The sequence below is a fragment of the Dasypus novemcinctus genome (assembly GCF_030445035.2).
Source record: "Dasypus novemcinctus isolate mDasNov1 chromosome 11 unlocalized genomic scaffold, mDasNov1.1.hap2 SUPER_11_unloc_1, whole genome shotgun sequence".
NCBI lineage: Eukaryota > Metazoa > Chordata > Mammalia > Cingulata > Dasypodidae > Dasypus > Dasypus novemcinctus.
The window spans coordinates 1,451,855-1,466,629 of NW_026688125.1; positions in this window are offsets into that span (position 1 = coordinate 1,451,855).

Genomic DNA, 14,775 nt, shown 5'->3' on the forward strand with positions numbered 1-14,775 from the left:
TCTTCTATTACTAATCACGATAGTTCATGAATAGAATATGAGTAAGTCCACTCTAATCCATACTCTATTCCTCCATCCTGTGGACCTTGGAATGGTTGTGTCCACTCCACATCTATATCAAGAGGGGGCTTAGATTCCACATGGATGCTGGATGCAATTCTCCTGCTTTCAGTTGTAGACACACTTGGTACCCTGGTGTGGTGGTTGACCTTCTTCACTTCCATGTTAGCTGAGTGGGGTATGTCCAATAAACCAGAGTGTAGAAGTTGCAAGTCTGTTGAGGCTCAGGGCCTGGCTATCACATGGTCAGTCCAGAGATTCAGGTCCCCTGGGTATACATTAAACCCCAGCACCAACTATAGTTCTGGTAAAAGTAACAGGAGAGGCTTGTGGACAAAGATCAGATCTGAGTCCAGCTCCATCACACAGAAACACAAACTCCAAAGTAGAGCCAACTGACATGGCACTGAGCTCCATCTGCCATGACCATAGAACCTGTGAGTCTCTGTAGCCCTCAGAAGAGCCAATACCTGGGGTTTTATCTACTTTATCTGTCTCTGGGACTCTGCTGAGGTGTGTATAAGGGCAACCCCTCTGATAACCTCCTGTCTCTTTTTGGAGACTCATAGCCCATATAAACTCATTTGTCCTTTCCATTTCCTCCTTTTATTCAGGTCAAAAAGCATTTTTAACTCCTGGTGTTATATGTAGACTGAGATATTCTGCTGGTCCGAGTTGACCCTTTTATTCAGGGTCATTTTCTTGTTACATCATCAGCTGGTACTTGGTAGTAATCCCTTGGCACCAGGAAGGCTCATCCTCAGGGGTCATGTCCCACGCTGGGGGGAAGGCAACACATTTACACGCTGAGTTTGACTTTGAGGCTGGCCACATTTGTGCAACACAGAGGCTCTTAGGAGGTAATTCTTAGACACCCTGCAGCTCTAGGCCTTGTTCTTATTTCAGGTGCACAGGCTCACAAGCATAGTCATTAGTATCAAGGGCTCATTGTTGGACCTTCCTTCTTTTTTGATCTTTGCTCTTCACTTGTGGGATTGTTGCTGTTCCTTTAGGGACTGTGATATAGCTCCCCTGGCTAGGAACTCAGCACTCCCTCAGTTGTTGTTTTTAATTGTAGCCACTATGAAAATATCCAAACATTTTTATGTACCCTGGATATATGCCCTGTAGAACGCCCTGCCAATTATGTGTCCCCTGTCAATAACATCCCATACCAGTATTCAAAGAAGGAGTTTTTAACAGAAATAAACAAGGTCATCAGGTTAGAGTGGGGGGAGGAAGCTAGGGGCTCTGAGGAATAAGAGGAGGTAAGGGTGGGTGCAGAGCACACACAGGAATTGTCCACAGGACATGGGGCCCAGAGAGGCTGATGGGGACAGGTGAGGGGAGTGCAGGCCACAGGGTCCTGCTGGTCCCACAAATGGTTGCTCTTATCAAGAGCTTGTGATTTGGGGCCCACCCTCTCCCTCTCATGTCCCATCATTCTGCCCTCCCAGGGCAGTGCCCAGCAGTGGCATCTTTGGCTCCACATTAGGGAGACCCTGCTCCTGGGGGACCTGGTCCTGCTGGCACCTGATGTGACCACAGGATGTGGTGTCCACTGTGGTTTGGGAGATGGGGCAAGGTCCCCAGCAGAGCCCCTTGGCACTCTCAGCCCTCGGTGCCCTCTCCTCTGTCTCTCCTGCTTCCTGCCATGACCCTGAGCCCTGGGATCTTTGGTTATCTCCTCTCCATTTCCTACACCATCAACAACAAACTGTCACTTGGAATGTGCAAGACCCTCCAGAGCCTTTAAAACTACAAATGGGAATGTAAAATAAGGAGGTCATGCTGCTTAGGAACCCTGGGAGCAATTTATCTTGTGTAAAGAAAATGCCAGATAGAGGCTTCAGGGATTCAGGGTGATCGCAGGGAAGAGAAAACTCTTGAGTTTAGTTCCCAGTTCTGGTTCAAACATAGGAGAATGTATTGTATCTATTCCTTGCAAGAGAAAGCAAGCACACAGCCATGAACCCACAACTGAGAGGTGAGGTGTGAGGTGAGCAGCAGGTGGGAGATGTCCACAGTTCTGTAGACTCAGGAAGCAAGAGGAAGGGCCATGGCCAATGGGCATCTGAGATAGAGCTTCAGGACAGGGCAGGGGACAGGGTAGGGCAAGAGCGGGGTAACTGGCTTTTGTGGTTTGGAGATACATTCACCAGAAAAGCATGTTCTTAAACCTAATCCATCATGTGAGTCTACTGATGAGGTTACACCAGCTGAGTCCTGGTCCAGCTAAAGCAGGATGGGTCTCAATCCTGTTACTGAAGGTCTTATAGGGAAGATCATGTGGAAAGAGAAAGCCAGGAGCAGCCAAAGGTGAAAGTCAACAAAACCTGGAATAACAGAAAGAAATCAGCAGAGGCTGCCATGTGCACTGGGATATGACAGAAGAGCTAGGACCAAGGGTCCCTGGCTACCAGCTCCAGGGTGCTTCAGTTTCTGGGAGAAAGCGTCACTCTCATGACACTCTTGATTTTGGTATTCTCCTTGAAAAAACTATGAGTAAATAAATTCCCACTGTTCAAGCCAATCCACTGTTCAGCAGCCAGGAAACAGCCATTGTCCAAGGGTCCTTATTTATCGCAGCACTTGGGCAGTCAGCAGGAACACCTGGGCAGGGAATTCTACAAACCTGGCAAAAATAATATTGGAAGAACAAGAAAGCTACTGGTTTACCAGTGAAATCCCTCCTCACATTTGCTGGTCCCTGGCAGGTGGTAACAGGTGAGGCCAGATGGCCCTGGAGGGGGAAGTAGAGAGGCAGCAGCTCTTTCCTTTCATTTTAGTTCTTTCTACACTGCCTTACTCTTTAGCAATGTGCATATTTTCTGCCCAAAAATAAACTAAAATCTATAGGTAATAACTGTGGGAAGAGTGTCTGTTTCAGTGGCACAGGTTCTGGGTCTAATCAGATGACAATGGGGGAAAGTAAACATCTGGGTCCTTCCATCCTTCTGCCCCCTCAACAAAGAGGTGAGGAGGCCATGGCATCTGGTACAGAACTAATCATCCTGTTGAGAGGAGACCCACCTGTAGGGCTGGGATTGTCCAAGGCAATGATGGGACACAGCTGCTTTGGCATCGAGATGGAGCCAGATGGGGCATCATGAATTCCAGCTCCTGAGTGGGGACCAGCTGCCCACTTCCATGGATGACACCAGGACATAAGCCATGATCCTGATGTGGCCAGTGTGGGTCCACCAGGTTGCTGCCAGCTGTCAGTGGGCAGAGGCCAGGCCCAGGCCAGGTGGGGGTCCAGGAGGCAGCATGGAGGCCAGAACCCTCCACCAACATATTGGTGCCCTGAAGAGACTTGAAGGACAAGCAAACACCACCCCTCAGTGGGCAGAGGCTCCTGCAGGCAGGGGCCTGGGTAGGGACTCCAGTTACTTTGGGAATCTGGGTTCCCATCTGGGCTCAGCCCTGACCACCTGTGGGACCCATGCAGGAGTCACACTCCCCTGTCCTCCTGCACATGTGAGATGAGGGGGCTAGAGGCTGGGCCTGAGGGGCTGGCCCCAGGGACACCTAATTGCAATTCATTAGCAGTTGTGTTTACAGTGGCTGCAATGGAAACCTGGTTCAAGACTGAAAAGGCTGAGCAAGGGCCTCAGGGTGGATCATGGCTTCCCACATCAAATAGTGGTGCATTGAAGGAACACCAGGCAGCAGTAACTAGTAATTTACAAATTAATATTCATCATACTTTCAGTGTCTCTCAGACTGAGCTCTGAGCCTTTGGTTAACCCCAGATAATCTCTGCAGCAACTCAACATGAAAGTCCTATCACTAGCCCCACTTCACAGATGGGAAAACTGAGGCACAGAGAGGTCAGGAGAACCTGCCCAAGGTCACACAGCAATGTGGGGCCAGGCCTGGAAGTGAACCAGCTGGGAGCCATGAGAGATTTGATGTCTGATCATTTAAAGGACAAAGAGGAACAGGTGCACTCAGGGTCAAGGGCAGGCCAGGATGGGCCTTGGCCCTGGCTTGGGCCCCAGCCCTGCCCCAGCCAGCCACATGGGCACCAGCAGCGTCCTTACAGCTCCAGGGGCTGTGAAGTTGAGAGGAGAAGCAGAGTGGCAGGGGCAGTGCTTAGAACAGCACCTGGGGCAGAGGAGGGACTCAGAAGGGGTTGGTTTAAGCAACCCAATGACATTTGAAAACTCAAAGTACTACAAAGAGATGAAGGTAACAGCAGCACATTATATTTCTAAGTCTGCCTCTCCTGCTGCCAGAAGGAAGCTGCCCTCACCTGTGGCCACGGGGGCTCCTTCCATCCCAGGACAGCTGTCTCTGCTCTCAGCCTCCAAGGACCACCCTCTCCAAGCCCCACTCTTTTGCCCTGAGAGCAGAGCTGGGGCTAAACGGCTGATTGGTCACATTAGCCATCGAGATGACAGGACCTGGGCTCCAGTGGCTTTGAAAGGTTCTCATCTCCAGGAAATTCCAGGACCAGGGCCAGTGGTTCCCACAGTCCTTGAGTGGCCTCTGGGTACCTCAGAGGGTCAGTTCCTTGACTTCCTGCTGAAAGCAGGGCAGAGTCAGAAGGAGAGGAGACTAGAAGCTCCATGGCCCTGCCTCTTTTCCCTGGCAGAGTTAGGTCATCTGAGCAGGGAAGAGCATCCACTGGTTGGAAGAGGGCGTTGCCACTGCTTCAATCCACTGTCCTTTACTGCTTGGTCTCTCTTCAGTCTTAACCAACAACCAGAATTATGAATCCTGGACACCCGAAACTAGGACACATGGTTCACCAGCTCCCTACCTCTGACCACATGATGGCCCTTTTTCCACCTGACTCCTGGCCCTGGCTGCACATTAACCTCTAACCACAGAGTGGCTGCCACAGCCCCACCTGGCCAATACTTGGCCACATAGGAGCCTCAAAGCCCAATCTCTTGCCAGCCTCAGCTGCATCATTCTCATTCCCTGATAACAAACTGACCCCACAACACCTCTAGCCACCAGGAGCTCTAGCCACCAGGAGAGCTCTAGCCACCAGGAGAAGCTCTGAACCTGCAAATGGCACACTGCCCCTGCCTAACCAGAAGGGTACAGGTGAATGTGAAGCTTATTGGAGGCCAGGAGCCACCCCAAGCCATAAAGAGTCTGGGCCCTCACACCACTCACCTGACAGCACAGGCCTGTCCCCAAACTGGGCATGAGCTTGGGTGCTGCCTGATGGCCCTGGCAGGCCTTGCATGGAACTCAGGAGGAGAGACCTTCAGCACCCCTGGAAGCTGGCACAACAGTTGTAGACATTTGACTGCCCAGCTCATCTCCAATGCCACATGCTCCTGCCCAGGACAACATGTCCCCCAGTCAGTCCAAGTTCACCCTCATCTCTCCAAGCACAGTCATGGATTATTCTGTGGTTAAGGTTTCAAATTTTGCTCATGACAGAGACAGAGTCGTGCCAAGTTGCTCAAGCAAGTACATCAAACACCCAGTTAAGTACAAAAAATGTGCTTCAGAGTTAATAACTGGATCATACAAAGCTCAGGATGTACTGAAAATTGCCAAAGAAAAGGCACAAAAGAAACAAATTGAGACCTGACTCTTCCAGTGTATCAGTTGTAGCACTGATTTGAAATCAACCCATGCAGACTCTAGTTCTCCTGAAAGCTTTGATTTTCCTCCAGGAAGCATGCATGCATCTTCTGCCTCCACTACTTCCTCTTCTTCAAAGGGAGAGAAAAAGCTCAGGAATTCCTTGATAATGAAAGCCTGTTCCAAAATCATCTCTGAATCTTTCACACCAGATGGCAGGATCATATGTGTAGGGAACATTGTTTGCATCCAGATTTACAGCTTCCATTGGCCATTATTCATATCATAACTGTGGGACAGAAATTTATAATGGCCTTTCAATCCAACGGGAGACCCATATTTCATGGTTTGAGTCTCCAACATCTTTCCTTGCTCTCTTGCAACCCTCCCCCTTTATAGAAAACTTCCAGTAACACTTTAGTAAGAGAAAGGGCCTGTGTCACAAGCCTGTCACAAAGGCAGCTAAGACTGCCAAGCAGCCAACCCCTGAAATGTGGGCTCTGTTGGTGCAGTTTGAAATATGAACATGGACAGTAAGGTAGGTGAGAAAAATTGGAAAGCACTGCAGATTTTCTAATCTAGTTAGCAATGACTTCCACAAATTGCCTGTTCAAATTGTAGAGAGAAATTGTACTGAATTGGCTGGTTTGTTTGTTTGTATGTTTTGGTTGGGCTTGGCTTTTTACTTCCATATAGCCATTTTTTGACTGGGCAACTTATTGAACAAGCAATGAAATTTTGTCTTAAGGAAGTGAAATGTTAGTAGTATTTTTCAGTTGTGAAGTCAAAAAACCCCAAGGCATAGGAACCAAAGCCTCAATTGAAAGTGAATTTTTGTACTTAAAAATTTTCTTTTCTTCTTTATTTTCTTTTAAATGTTACATTAAAAAAAATGAGGTCCCCATATACCCCCCACCCCACCCACCCCACCCACCCCACCCCTCCCGTATCAACAAACTCATTGTGGCACATCCACTGCACTCGGCGAATACATTCTGGAGAACCACTGCAGCACATGGACAGTGGTCTAGATTGTAGTCCATACTCTTCCCCAGTCCACACAGTGGGCCACGACAGGACACAATGTCCAGCATCCATCCCTGCAGCACCACCTAGGACAACTCTAAATCCTGAAAATTCCCCCACACCATATCTCTTCTTCCCTCTTCCAACCATCAGCAGACACCGTGGCCACCCTCTCCACATCACTACTACAGTTTTTTCCCTTAGTTATCACAATAGTTCCCCAGCAGAACACCAGTACATCCACTCTAATCCATACTCTGTTCCTGTGTCTTGTGGACCTGGGATGGCTATGTCCAGTCCCCTCTACCTCAAGAGGAGGTTTAGATTCCACATGGATGATGGATGCAATTCTTCTGCTTGCAGCTGTAGGCACTCTTGGCTCCCTGGTGTGGTGGTTGACCCTCTTCACCTCCCTGTCAGCTGGCTAGGGTAAGTCCAAGAAACCAGAGGGTAGGAGCTGCAAGTCTCCTGAGGCCCAGGGCCTGGCCATCACATGGACAGTTCAGAGTTTCAGGTCTCCTGAGTATACACCAACCCAAGTGCCAACCACAGGTCCAGTAAAAGTAACAAAAGAGGCATGAGTAGAAAGGTTATATCTGAGTCCAACTCCATCACACTCAGGAACACAAACTCCAAAGTCAGGCCAACTAACATGGTCCTGAACTCCAGAGCCATCTGCCTTGACCATAGAACTGTGAGTTGCTGCAGCCCTCAGGAGAACCAGCACCTGGGTTTCCATCTATCTTGGCTGTCTCTGGTACCCTGCTGAGGCATGCATAAGCATCACCCCTGATGACCTCCTGACTCTTTTTTGGAGACTCTTAGCCATATAAACTCACTTTCCATTCCCCCCTTTTTTATCCAAAGTAAAAAAGCAGTTTTTAACACCTGATATTACATGTAGGCTGAGATATTCTGCCGGTCTGAGTTGACCTCTTTGTTCAAGGTCTTTTGGTAGTTACATCATCAGCTGGTGCTTGGTAGTAACCCCTCAATGCCAGGGAGCCTCATCCCCAGGAGTCATGTCCCATGCTGGGGGGAAAGCAGTGCATCTACATGCTGAGTTTGGCTTACAGAGTGGCCACATCTGAGCAACATGGAGGCTCTCAGGAGGTAATTCTTAGGTACCCCACAGCTATAGTTCTAGTTCATATTTCAGGCACATAGGCTCATAGTCAGAGCCATCAGTATCAAGGGCTCATCGTTGGACCTTCCATCTTTATTGGTCTTTGCCATTGCACTTGGGGGATTGTTTTTGTTCCACTGGGGAGTGTGATAGAGCTCCCCTGGTCAGAAAGTCAGCACTCTCTCATCTGTAGTTTCCAACTGAAACCACTATGAAAATATTCAAACCTTTCTATGTACCCTGTATACATGCCCTGGAGAACTCCCTCCCAACTGTGTGCAGCCCTCCAATGACACCCCACATGAATGCTTCTCTCCCACCATAGTTGAACCTCTCTGTATTCCAAAACTTATTCAAAAAGGAAGCCCAATATATTGACAGGCTCCATTAATAAGAAAATGGAATATAGTGATGGGTTTAAAGGTTAGGTATAGAATATATAGAAATTTAGAAAAATTAAATAAAGGAAAAATAAATTGGGGCATCAAAAAAATGAAAAAGCTTTGTTTTTGACATTTTGCCTTTCATCACTGCTATAGCTGTTGCCTTGTATGTACAGTGGCAAGGCAATTTCCTCCATTTCTTCCTCAGTATCTACCTCCTTTTTTTTTTTTCCTGGTTATTAATTTTCTCTTGATGTAAGTTTTAGGTCACAGTAATTCACATATACAATATATGGTACACCCACATATCCAACATCAAACCCTTGTCCTTCCTCAACAGTGATCTTTTTACATGTTCATATTATATTTGCTGCAGCTAATGTACAGATATTGAAATGAGAGCTTTCAAACATGGTTTCATTTGGGTTTACATCATGGTTTATATTTTAGACTATACACTTTTCTAAATTTTTAGTTATCTTATGTTTTACATTTTGGTTTACATTTTAGCCTATAGACTTTTATACATTTTTGGTATAATTTAACATGACCTATATCCATCATGGCATGATCTTGTGGAACACTTTCATTGCCCCACAGTTACCCTGATTCCATGTATTCAACACCTCTTTCCCCCTCCCCTTAGGGCCCACCACGACAATCAATCTTCATTACTTGAGGGACCATATTCAGAGATACATGCAAAAATGTTGAGGGCTTGATCTACTTGACTGCCCTAACCTATTGGGAGCCACCGATTCTCTCAAGAGTTACAATTCCCTTTGTTTGAGAACATCAGTTCTCAGGATGTGGGTATACCTTCACTCTCATTGTATGGGTCTCCACCCAAAGATATAATCCACTATGACAAAATGAGCACTCACACACTCCCCAGACGCTTGCCCTGTGTCAGATGCCCCCTGCCCTTAAGCATCCAAAACAGGCAACCTTCCATATTACATTCTCTAAAGAGTTTTCTCTGCACCACAATTTCAACTACATACCTGACAATCTCCCATGATCAAATGTTCCCCTCACCCTCTGCCCAATTTCTTGGGCAATCTGACCCATCCTCCCATCCCTAGTGCCTCTAAAGCCCATGCAGCACCACCCTAAGTTACCCCTATGCCCCCATTTTATCCCTTCCCTGTACAAATACTTACCTCCAGCTTATCATCAGTTTCACCCAAGTAGCTGTCAGCTCAAAACCTTCCTCTACCCTCCAACTACTTTAAAGTTTATCATCCAGTCTCTAGCTCTCTGAGACAACTTGGTTTACTTATTTCATATCATTGAGGTCATGTAGTATTTGTCCTTCAATGCCTGGGTTGCTTCATTCAACATGAGTTTCTCAAGATTCATCCATGTTATCAAGTGTTTGTACTCTATTTGTTCTTATAGCTGAGTAGTATTCCATTGTATGTATATACCACATTTTATTTATCCATTCATCTGTTGATGGGCATTTGGGTTGATTCCAACTTTTGGCAGTAGTGAACAATGCTGCTATGAACATTGATGTGCATATATCAGTTTGTGTCCTTGTTTTCAGATCTTCTGGGTATATACCCAGCAGTGGAATTTCTGGGTCATATGGCAAATCCATAGCTAGTTTTTTGAGAAACCACCAAACTGTCCTCCAGAATGGCTGGATCCTTCTGCATTCCCACCAGCAGTGGATGAGTGTTCCCATTCCTCCACATCCTCTCCAACAATTGTAGTCTTCTGATTTTTTGATAGCTGCCAGTCTTATGGGAGTAAGATGGTATCTCATTGTTGTTTTGATTTGCATTTCCCTAATAGCTAGGGATTTTGAGCATTTTTTCATGTGTTTTTTAGCCATTTGTATATCATCTTTGGAAAAGTGTTCAAATCTTTTTCCCATTTTTTAAATGGGCTGTTTGTCTTTTCACTTTCAAGATATAGGAGTTCTTTATATATGCAAGATATAAGTCTCCTATCAGATATATGGTTACCAAATATTTTCTCCCATTGTGTAGGCTCTCTTTTCACTTTCCTGAAAAACTTCTTTGAGATGCAGAGGAAGTCCCATTTATTTATTTGTTCTTTTGCTGCTCGTGCTTTTGGTGTGAAGTTCATAAAGCCCTTTCCTATTACAATGTCCTGTAGATGCTTTCCAATTGCAGAGAGTTTTAATAGCCAATTTGTACATAGTATTTTTGTGTGTGTGTGTACACATACATACTCACAGGTAACATATATATATGTAATAGAAAATGTAGCTTGTCACTAAGTGACACATGTTGCAGACTTGGAATTGCAGATGAGCTGGAAGAATAGTACAGACATTTAATGAATTTTTGTTTTGCTTTTTAATTAATGATCATGTAACCTTTCTATGCACACAATAGCATAAGAGTTTGATACATGGGGTCAGTCAAACTGAGATGCTCATTATTCAGTGGCAGACTGGAAATAGCCTAGTATTTGGGATTAACACTGTTAAGGCTGGATATAGGTTTAAATGATCACTTCCTATCTTCCAATGTGGATTTAACAAAAAGTTTCAAGCTTCTTGTTTGGAAGATTAATTAGGTTTGTTTTTAAATATATAAATAGCTGATTGCTGAATTTGGTCAGAATTTTCCTGATTGCCAAATTTAGTCAGATTTCTACTGATTGGCTGCTCTAAATTCTTAGTACATGTCCTAGTAAATTCCACTTTGTGAATTGTCTTATATGTAGTTGTTGCATTTTGGAAATACCTAATTTGTAATATTAAAAAAAATACATTTCCACATAAGGTATCTGTTTGCAGGTCAGAAAATGAAAAAAAAGTAATTGTGTAATGCTCTGAAAGGTGTAAGAACAAAACTGGTGAAATAAAATTGACTAAATCTAACCAAAAAACTCTAAATGCTTACATTTAAAATTGGCATGAAGCTGTAAATGCTTATATTAAAAATGAGGAAAGATTTTATATTAGAGACTTAACCTCAAACCTGGAAGAACCAGAGAAAAAGAAGATCAAGCTAAACCAAAGCAAGTCGAAGGAAGTAATTAACAAGGTTTAGGAGCAGAGATTAATGAAATAGAATATGATAAAACAATAGAATCAGTGAAACTAAAACTTGGGTCTTTGAAAAGGTTAATAAAACAGGCACACCTTTCTTTCAGCTTCTGACTACTCCATCTTTGGCTGTTCTCTCTGCTGGGCATTGGTTTTAGCTTCTGGAGTCATTTCCCTGTCTCTGCAGTTTTTTCCTCCATTAGTGACCTTTTATTCCTCCATATATAAAGGACTCCAGTAGAAGGATTAAGACACACCCTGGGTCACACAATCTAATCAAAGGCCCTTAATGGAGTAATTTAATCAAAAGATCCCACCAACAATTGGTTTCCACACAGGGAATTAATTAGCTCTAAGGACATGATTTTCTAGGGTTTAAAATTTCTCAAACTACCATGCCCCATAGTCCAACTATTAGATATAAATCCAAATGAATGGAATTGCACAATGATATTCATAGCAGCATTATGCAAAATTGCAAAAAGTTGGAAGTAACCCAAGTGTCCATCAACTGGTGAATGGAAAAAAATGTGATATATTCATACAATGGGATATTATTCAGTCATAAAAAGAAATGCAGATTTGATACATGCATTGTGAAGATTTGAAGCTGTACATACCTCAGAAAAAGAAGCTCTTAAAAGCAATCCATTCCTATGGATGCATATCCATAGTAAGTAGGGCCTTTTGATGAGGTTCTTTCAGTTACGGTGTGACGCATCTCAATCAGGGCGGAACTTACTCCTATTTCTGCAGTCCTTTCTAAACAGAACACATTATGGAGAGAAAAAAAGCCATGGTAGGAAGAAGCTGGAGTCATGAAACCTAGAAGAAAAAGAAGAGATCAGGAGAGGCCACCATATGCCTTTCCATGGGCAGAGGAGCCAAGAATCACTGTAGTAGTCTTAAAGAAGAAATCATAGCCTTGATGGATTACATGAGTTGAACATATTCCTATAACCATGAACAAATAAATTCCCATTGTTTAAACCAAACCCACTTCATGATATTTGCACTAAGTAGTCTAGGAAAATAAAACAGATTTTTGTAACAGGATAGTGGAGTGCTGCTATTGGAAGCTCTAAAAATGTGGAAATGGCATTGGAATTGAGTAATGGTTAGAGGCTCATACAACTGTGCAGCACTTGCTAGAAAAAGTTTAAAGGTTACTTTTTAGTGTCTGTTCCTAGAAATATGGACACTAAATATACTTCCATTGAGGCCTTAGATGGAAATTTGAAAATGTTATTAGAAACTGGAGTTAAAGTGATCCTTGTTCAAAATGGCCAAGAACTTGGCAAAATTAAGTTCTGATGTTGGTGGAAGGCAGAACTTGAAAGTACTGAGCTGGGATATTTAGCTGAAGAGTTTCCCAAGGTATAACTATAGAAAGGACAGTTTACCCTTCATTGCAGCTTATAGTAAAATATAAGAGGAAATGGAAAAGCTAATAACCAAATTCTTAAGCATAAAGAAACCAGAAATTGATGGCTTGGAAAAGCCTGGGCTTCCATAAAGCAAGTCCCTAGAGAACAGTGTCCATGTGAGGGTTTAACTGAACATGAATCCAATTAGACAGACATTCCAGGGCAAGTCAGGACTTGCAGTGTAGTTACTCAGGAAAAAAACTGTGAAAAGTCTTGTTTGATGGATTCAACCCTGTTTACTACATGCAGACCAACAAGATTTTTTGCAAGATCTGTATAAGTGGAGCCACTGCCAGCCTGGATTAAAAGGGAGACATTGAAGACTAAAATCACTTCAAGGGCAGAACCATGGAAGCTGAGTTCTGGACCAAACACAATTCAGGCCAAGAGTGTGGACACACCATGTGTGCAGAAAATGTGCATCTGCCACAGCATTGGAAAGGGCAGGCCTTCCAGCCCACTGTTCAGGAAAAGTGTTAATGCCCCAGTGTTCTAGGAAGTTGGAACCTATGTCCCAAGATTGCTGACAGCCTAGATGCCATCTCAGTGGTGGAGAGGGTGGTGTCTTCACCACTAGTACTTGGGTAGAGCATTTTCACTGCACACACACTTGGAAGGGTTGTCCTCCACTCCATCAGGCCCGTAGAACAAGACATCTTTCCATTGAGGACTCTCAGAGTGTGCCCTTCAGGGTTTCATAATTGCTTGGAAACTCTAATCCCTATTTTCCTTCCAACTTCTCCCTGTGGGAATGGGAATGTTTATCCTATGCCTGTCTCTCAATTGTATATTGGAAGCAGATAACTTTTTAATTAGGATTCCCAGGTCAACTGAAGGAGGGGAACTGTGCCATAGGACAGACCACACCCAGAACCAATTCTGATTAGACTTTGTAATAAGCATTGTTTCTGAAATGATTTCAAGTCTTTGGGATATTGGGATGGAGTAAATGTATTTTGCATATGGGGAGAACATGTCTTTAGCAGATCCAGAGGATGGGCTGTGGTGGTGCAATGCTGTATGTGCCCCTGAAAAACACATTCTTAAATCTAATTCACTCCTGTGGGTGTGAGCCCACTGTAATTATGGATTTTTGTTAAGGTTACTTCATTTAGGGTGTCACCAACATCAATCAGGATGGGTATTAATGAACAGAATGAATACAGAGAGAGAGAGAGAAAGCCATGGAAGCAAAAAGCTGAAATCAACAAAAACTGGAAGAAGGGAGAGACCAGCAGATGCCACCATATTCCATGTGGTAGAGGAGTCAATGATTGCCAGAAGCTGCTCTTCAGGAAGAAAGCATCACCTTGATGATGCCTTGATTCAGACATTTTTCTGAACTCTAACCATGAGTGAATAAGTTCCCATTGTTTAAGCAAACTCATTTCATGGTATTTGGTTTGAGCAGTCTAGGGAACTAAAACATGAGACAGTTTGGATGAAGCTTGAAGACGTTAAATGAAATAAACCAGACAGAAAAGGACAAATGTTGTATGATTTCATGGATATGAAACTAGAATAAGTAAACTTACAGAGTCAGAATCTAGAATATAGGATACCAGAAGATGAGGTGTGGAGAGGGAATGGGAAATTGTGGGTTAAAATGTACACGGCTCTTATTTGGAAATTATATAACTGTTTTGGTGGTGGATGGTGTTGATGGTGGCACAACATTGTGAAGGTAATTAAGAACCCTGAAATAGCCATCTGAATGTGGCTAGGAGAAGAAATGTAAAGTTTTGTATATGGTAAAAAAATAAAACTTTTACAAAACTCCAGGGAACTGCACTATATAAACAACAAACCCGACCTTAAACCATAGACTATAGTTCATAGTACAATTATAAAAATGTGCTCTTATCAATTGTAATATATTTTCCACACCAATGCTTGGTGTTAATATTTGGATGGTATATGGGAATCTTGTATATCATGTATGATTTCTCTGTAAACCCACAACTTCTCTCAGAAAGAAAAAAAAATGGTATTGACATCTGATAAAAGAAAAATTTGTAATGAAAAAATATTAATTAATTTTAAAAGTAGCCCCAATAGGATGATCATGTCTTTTTTTATATAATTTTTAGATTAAATTGTCTATTTTTAAAAGATACATAGATCACAGAAAATGTTACATTAAAAAATGTAAGAGCTTCCCATAACCCC